The 8429-nt window shown below is 26.6% G+C and overlaps 1 protein-coding gene across 1 annotated transcript in view; it reads right to left on the minus strand.

The window, feature by feature from the left end:
- Window positions 1–8165, minus strand: part of LOC129980822 (terminal uridylyltransferase 7-like) — an 85844-nt gene extending 77679 nt beyond the window's left edge. Inside the window, exons 1-2 of the mRNA XM_056091223.1 lie at window positions 7867–8165; window positions 5829–5998 (exon numbers count right to left, since the gene is read on the minus strand). The gene's annotated coding sequence lies outside the window, so the exon portion shown is untranslated. The remainder of the gene's footprint in view (window positions 1–5828; window positions 5999–7866) is intronic.
- Window positions 8166–8429: the final 264 nt, after the last annotated feature.

The raw sequence follows: 8429 nt of genomic DNA on the forward strand, positions 1-8429 counted from the left end.
ATGACCACTTGAAAGTAGAGATGCATAGTCCACGATTTTTTGAATAACAAATAATATTGCTATTGTTATTTTTAAATATGCATTCCAAATATCTGTTATTTCAATCCTATTATTAATTAAAAATTATTACTTAATATTAAATATAAAATTTATTAATTGTAATTAATACTTAATTTACTAATTTAATTAACGTGTGATTGAATTAATTTATCTGTTTCAGCTTACTTCTTAAATTTTATTTTTTTTTCTCAAAACTATTTATTTAATTTATTTATTAGAGTGAACCATTTTCTGGAAAAGATGAGTTAAAAATATATGTCATTTCTTTAAAATGTTTACTTTAGTCCTATATTCTACCAATAGATGGCGCCAGCAGTAAACAGAGTACAGGTAATCAAAGTCAATCATGTCACGAGCAATAAAAAATGATCTGTATGGAATAGTGCATCATCAAATACGAATATCGGTGACTTCGCACTTTCCGGTGAAATCACCGCTGCGATAAATTTCAGTGATATGCAATTCAATGATACGATACGATACGATAATTCCAATAACCGGTCCGTTCACTTTTCAATCCAATCACAGATTTCTTTCGAGAGCTTCCATTGGACAGATCGTATCGATTGTTACTTTCCAGTGAAGTCACCGCTCCGGCAAATTTCAGTGATTTCGTATCGATTGTTACTTTCTATCGTGATCCAAAACCTGTAATCGAAATATCATCAGTAAGATCGTATCAAGGATTTGAATCACACCCCTCTTTGAAAGGTATTGATCACTTGTATTTGTGACTTTTTGATATTGGTTACGTAATAACCGCTCTTAAAATATTTGTCATCCCTACTTGAAAGGCCTGGCTTTAACCTCGAAACTGGATATATGGGTTCCCCATGTTCTCACGGAGCTGAAATTTGTGTCGTCGCGTTGACGTCTGTGATTCGCTTCCCAAACGTCACGCAAATTATCCATTTTTGAAGCGCAACATTATTGGGGACGAAAATGGGTTGTATATAACAATGTCAAACGCAAGAAATCATGGAACAAAAAGATAAAACGGCTCAAAGCATTTCGAAAGCCAATATCCATCAAAAAAGGTGATGTTGTCTGTTTCGTGGAATTTTAAAGAAATCGGGTTTTTTTTTTTTTTTTTTTTTTTTAGCTTTTACCAGATAACACAACAATTAATTCGGAAATCTACTGTCATCAGCTGGACAAACTGAATGATGCACTTCAACAGAAAAGGCCAGAATTAATCAGAAAAGGTGAAGTGTTCCACCAAGATAATGCGAGACCTCATACAAGTTTGGTCACTCGCCAAAAGCTTTTACAGCTTGAATGGGATACACTGCCCATCATATTCTCCAGATCTAGCGCCTTCGGATTATTATTTGTTCCGGTCACTGTAAAATTTTTTGGACTGTAAAACCTTTACTTCAAATGAAGATGTCAAAAATCACCTGGATCAGTTTTTTGCCAGCAAAAACCAAAAATTTTTATGAGCGTGGAATCATGCTACTGCCAGAAAGATGGCAAAAGGTGTTGGACCAGAATGGCCAATATATAATTTAATAAAATATTTATTCATTATACGAAAATTGTCTTTCTTTTTCCAAAAAAAAAAAAAAAAAAAAAAAAAAACGAAATTACTTTTCGAACAACTCAATATTATTTTAATTATTTATTTACTTTTTTTGTGATTTTCCTAGTTTCAATTCTAATGAATAATATATATACACAGACTCTTTTTTAAGTCCAACAAAGTTAATTGTGCATTGATTAAGATGAAACAATCAAAAGAAAACTAATTAAAAGTTTTTGAAAATTTATAAAATTGTCTTGCTTCAAGATAATTGTACTTTAAATGACAGATCATAAATTCCTTTGTAATAAATAATTTGTTTTTAGAATTCTTATTATATACCTTGAAATCTTTTCTAATTTTTTTTAATGGTAGTTTTATTTAATTGTTGAATTTGTCTCCTAAATACTCTTAATAATTAATACAATAAAATAAATATTTTTTAGGATCTTTTGTTCTTGGTTAATTTAAAAATCAAAAGAAAATAAATCTTAATAATAATTTTTTTTTCTAACACTGCTAGGATGGACCATGTCTTTATTATAAGAAACAAAGGCTGGGTTTATAATATACTTACGAGAGGGGGGAGAACCTATGTTCAAAAAATACAGTTGATAAATAAACTAATTAAATTTCAGACTCAAAGTAGATAAATTTTAACAAAGATATAACTGAGTAATAATTAATTAATTTGAAGTGTAATTAAAATTACATAAAATAAATTTTATTTATTTATTTATTTATTTATTTATTTTTTTTGCTTATTATTTACTTTTACAGTAACCCAGCATTCACAGTGAAACTAATTTTTAAATACTTCCACTTAAGATTACATGTTTCATACCTGAAATGATGAAATTTTTTAATTAATTTTTTAATCAATTTCTTTGTATATAAGAGTACTGACATTTTGTACAGTTACTTTCATAGATATCCAAGATAATAGAAAATTTAATTACTTTTAGGATTACCAATTAATATATTAATTTAAAAAACTGATTTCAAAGAATTGGCATCATTTGGGAAATGATTTTTGAAATATTAACTTTGAATCAATATGGCATGTACCCATGCCTTATAAAATATATAAAGGAGGAAAAAAAAGTAGAAAGTAATCAAAATAAAAAGGTTTTTAAATAATTTATTATTGCAGTAAAAAGTAGGAAAAATATTTTGTATTAAAAATGAAGCAATAGTAAAAGAAAATTAAGAGGCAATGTAATCAAGGGATACCTTTTTTTTCTAGTCATTAATGTTTAAAAATGCATTATAAATATGATTAAAACCCAATATGCTTAGAATATTTCCAACAGAATCTTAAGTTATTAGTATTTTGTTTTGACAATATTTTTGATAAAAAGTTAAAGTAAGAATTTAATATACAGATATAAAAATTATAAAATTTATTCTTAGAATAGAATATTACTAATATGAACTAAAAAAATCTACTCTTTCAGTTTAAATACATAAAATATGCTTTTGTTCTCATAAATCTATATTGTTATTAGGAGACAGTTTCCTTCGCATGAAATTTACATGTTTGATAAACTATGGCTGTAAACTTAACAAAGATGAATTTGTGATGTTGCAATTCCATAAGACAATATTCAATTTCTGAATAAGGCTAAGATATTTTACACCTTGTTTTTGAAGCCCTAATGAATATCATTCAAAAATAAATAAAAAAAAAAACAAAAAAAAATTATTAAAACCTTTAGGGAAACTGTTTTATTAGTATATTATGAGGTATAATAAAATAATTTTCTTTTAAAAATTCTGGAAAACAGAACAAAAATGATAAAAGCAAAAGGCACACAAGAAGCTATAAAGAGGCAATAAATATCACAGGCAAAAAGTTTAGAAATGCCTGGATATTGTATTCAATGCCAGAAATTTTTACGCAAAATATGAAATATGAGAATTATTATACACTTTCCCCAGTTAATGTATATAATACCTCGGCATTCTATAGAATGACGAATGCTATTTAGGCAAAGTATGGAAAAAGGTCCTAATAAGGCTATTACATAAATTACATGCATTCCTCACAAATACAAATGTTATTCTGAAAAAATTATAGCAGTGCCATTAAAAAAATTTATTCAAAATATGTAAAGAAAAATTAAAATTGTAAAAAACCAAATTAATGCCTTTCTTATTACAGAACAAAATTTTCATATAAAAAATACAAAATCAAAATTAACCAACTTGTTGCAACATGGTAGGCTTAAATGACATTTCATTACATTTTTCAGATGTATTTTAATCTTTGCCGGTTTCGTATTTGGCATTCTACAGAATGCTAAAGAAATGTATGAAATATGAATCATTTCCAGATAGTTTTAGGCATTATATACAATGCCTACCCATTCTATAGAATGCCGGATTTCATACTTTGCCAATAACATGTATATAAATTAAAACTGGTTACAAATGTGATTATAAGATTTCTGCCTGTAACTTATGCTTTTAAATTCTTGTTTTAACCTTTTGATTTGGAAAAAAAAAAAAAAAAAAAAAAAAAAAAAAACTTTATCTTTTTTTAATATACTAATAAAGCCATTTTTTTAAAGATTTTTAAATTTGTTATTCCCATTCATTATTTCCGAGTAACAAATTTGGTAAACTTCATCAAAACCGATTTTCCGGTGTTATTTCTAAATAGTTTTAACAGATATTTCTGTAGTCACATGCAACTTCAATCTACAAGAATAGCAAATCAATATTCATTAACTTATTTCCATTCATTCTGATGTTTTATTTTAAAAAGGGGGGGGGTCATCAATTTTTGATAATAGATCTGTTTCATCCATAAAAAAAAAAAAATTATATTTTATATTTGAAATCGATGTATTATTTAAAGAAGTTCCAACTGCATGCAAACTTGTATAAATGCTATACCATTAAATTCATTAGAATTTTATTTTCAACTAGGAACTAATCTGTCTATTTTCTAATAATTTAGTTCACAATTTTACTCGCTATTAGCATTGTAACAATGATGAGTAATGGTTAAATATAGAATTAATAACAGAAAATAATAATTTGGCACTTTCATGTTTCTCCATCAGAATTCAAATTTCATTCTTGCTTATAAATTATTAAATTGTACATTAATATTAAAATTCAGTTACTTTGGTGATCTAAAGAGTTAATTTTAAAAAAAAATAATATATTTATATATTTTTTATCAAGAATATGTTAAAAAATACGATCTACAAAATTTTAGATAATCATCAAGTAATAACTTAAGGAGAATATTTTCCCCTTATTTTATCTTCTGTTGAAACTTGAATTACATGGAATAATTCACTTTCGATGACTAAGTCCATTGATGTTGAATCATTTATTAAAAATTATTCAATATTATTATGATGTTAAGAATCAAAAATTTAGTATTAGCTAATTAATTTAACACTTCTTATTAAAAATTAAATAAATCATTAAGGAAAGACTATAAACTTTTCTATGACAATTTCTTGCTCTACCTCTCACTACATGATTAACTTTACAAATATTTTATTATTACTAATAGTAAATATACCTATAAGAATTATGTATTTTAACTATTGATTAACTTATTAGCTCAATATTTTTATACTTTTGTCACCAAACAGCTAATCCAAACCAAAATTATTATCAAAATGTTAAATCTTTTTAAAAATTTCATATTAGTAATAGATTTAAGGCAGTCGCATGCATCACAGAGACAAGACATTATTTTAGTTATGTCATTATTTAAAAAAATAAAATGTGGATGAAACAAAAGATAATATTCTCCAAATAGCAAATCTTACTAGATCATAAATGAATATGGGCAAAGAAGATTGGAAATCATTTAATCTTTCTATAACACTGCTTCCAATTAGTTAAAAATATTACATAATCATGCTACATTTAACAAATATAAAAATTGAATGGAATAAACCAAATATTTTAGAATATAATTAAAAATTGTATATGAAAGCAATACGGCCTTTGACAAGTCTTAGGGAAGTATAATGATCAATAATAATGATTGTTAATAATTTTTTAAAAATGCAAGCTAACATTCAATGAAAAGCAATGGTATGTAGAACAAAATTAAAATATAAAAATAATTAACACAACACATAATCAATATCTTCAATATAATGAGATATTATTTCAATTTTACCAGAGAAAATGTAACCGATGTCAGTTTACAATGTGGGGAGAGGAAATGTATGAAACAGACCAAGAACATAGCTCAAAAGGAAATACTTACATGTTAAAATATTCCTCAAGTTTCAATCAATAAGCAACCGAGATGTATAGCCTCAGTGGTTAAATTCTGCATAATAAAACTTGACATATTCTGAAGGATGCCAACCAAGCCTAGGGGCTACCACAATACAAAAATATCCAAAGTAGTCCATCAATAAGAAAAGACTGATACTATAAGGAATAAACAGTTAAAATATTAAAGAATCACTACACATTAATTCAAACATGCAATGATTAAAAAGGATTTTAACAGTCCTTTTGCAGATAATCATCATAGAAATATCCTTAAAATTCTTAACACAAAATTAAAGCCAGCTTGAATATAATTATATATTCTACATCAACCAATTTCAAACCTGTTCCATTCATCTTTTTTTCTTCTTTTTTTTTTTTTTTCTTTTTTTTTTTGTGGCCAAATTTAAAATCGGAACTTTGAGAAAATTACTTTAAATGACATAATAATAATGCTAAAAATAAATTCTAAAAACAGCTTCATGTTAGATCAGGAATATGGCAGTTAACGCTTAACTGGGGAGGTGAAACTTTAGGACTTAACTGGGGAGGTGCGGTCTACAAGATCACAATTCCTTTACATTCAAATTAAATTTTCCAATGAATGTATTAGTATCAAAAACTGCCAATATATTTTGAAGATATTTTTCTTGATATTTAGGTATGTTTAAAATTTTTTTCAAAATATATTATCATTGAAAAAAGTAAATGCGTTGGAACATACTTTTTCTTCTCAAATTACATGTTACAATACATAATATTCTTAAAAAAAACATATTACTTTTTACTTTTTTAATCATATTTATTTTTACAGTATATGAAAGTATATAGAAGACAATATGATGTAAAATTCAACAATTATATGAGAAATAAAAAAAATTGACAATGGGTAAAATTGGCCCTATTTTTCTGGGATTGTGTGATTTTCATAGCATGGTTTTCTAGGGTATTTTAAACATACTGGTTAAGAACTAGTATAAAAATCAACCTATAAATTATTATATTATATATATATATATATATATATATGGGCATATTAATATATTTTATAAATTTTTCAAAATACATTATCACTAGAAAAATTAATTATGTTTGAACATACATATCAGAATCATTTGAATGCGAACTTTCATCGAAACACTCTTCTGTACAATTATCCTTATCACTAAAATCATTTTCTGCTTCATTTAAAAGCGTCTGGAGCACTGCTTCATTATAGGATCAGTAAATTGGATGATATTTCAGGGCCCAAGTTTTAACGCCATCTGCTAAGCCTTGCTTATCACTGGGACACTAAAAGGGAGGTGCGGTCTTAGGGACCGCACTTAGGGAAATAACTGAATTATTTAAATAACCATCCGCTGAAATTGGTTGAAAAAGTGCATGTGCATTGAAGGTCACAAAACAGAAAGCTACAGGGTCAATCCATTAAATTGATCTAAATACAGAATAGGGGTGACCGAAAATCCATCGCTGGAGGTCTCGCAGACCGCACGTCCCCAGTTAAGGGTTAATAACTTTTAAGAAAAAGATCATGAGATAATACACTCATTAATTTATTTAGTAAATAATAAATTCCTTCTTGTCTTTTTTTAACTAATTAGAATATTCAGAAGTATTAATAAAAAAAAGAATCTATCATTATGAATTTATTCCATTGCCTTTTGAAGCTATATCACTGTCTACTGATTAACTTCAAATACAATGTTATCAGAAAAATAACTTTTCCATAATTCAAATGTAAAATGACACGGCTATTGCTCATAGAACATTTTCATTTTGTAATATTCAAATAAAACGTCAAAGGGAAGGGAACTAATTAAAAATAAAATGCGATTCAGGGTTTAGAAAAATATAAAGAATCATCATATGACAAATTCAAAAAATAAGAGAACATAAAAACAGCAAAGGTATTAGTTTCTTATATGCATAAATAAATCATACAGATAATAATTCTAGATTAGATAAGACAAAATATTCTGAAAGTTTTCCCACATAATGCATCAAAATATTATAGCATAATTTACCTTATGTTCCATGCCGATTGAGCAACCTTTTAGAATGTCATATTGCAAGCACATCTTTTTCATTAAAATATTTTTGTTGAAAAGAATCTAATTTAAAAATTAAAATCAAACCCTATGTAATAATGTAAAAATCACCTCCAGAGGATTAAAATAATTTAACAAAATATGCCTCTTCTTTTCCTACATTTTTTTTATCAATACGTCTACTATTTCCTACCTTTATCAAAACGAAACATGCGTGGATGTGTATGTTTGTGTAAAAAAATAACATGTTATTGGCAGACACCAACAAATACGCATGTGAAAATCAAATAATGTTGCGATCAACAGCAGCGGAGGATGAGAGAAACTCCTAATATATGGTTGCTTCCTCGGAAAATGTTTTCGCCAACAATTAAACCATTTGTAAATTTATCGCCAAGTTAGTGTTTCTCCACTTGCAAAATTATAATCTGAGGAAAATAAATACAATACGGTCACTTACTTTTTCATATGATAATATTCTTTGAATGGCATACTATAGAATACTTCCTTGAAGTGCCAAGCAAGACTAAAAATCATGC

Source organism: Argiope bruennichi, chromosome 8 (genome assembly GCF_947563725.1).
Source record: "Argiope bruennichi chromosome 8, qqArgBrue1.1, whole genome shotgun sequence".
NCBI classification, from domain to species: Eukaryota; Metazoa; Arthropoda; class Arachnida; order Araneae; family Araneidae; genus Argiope; species Argiope bruennichi.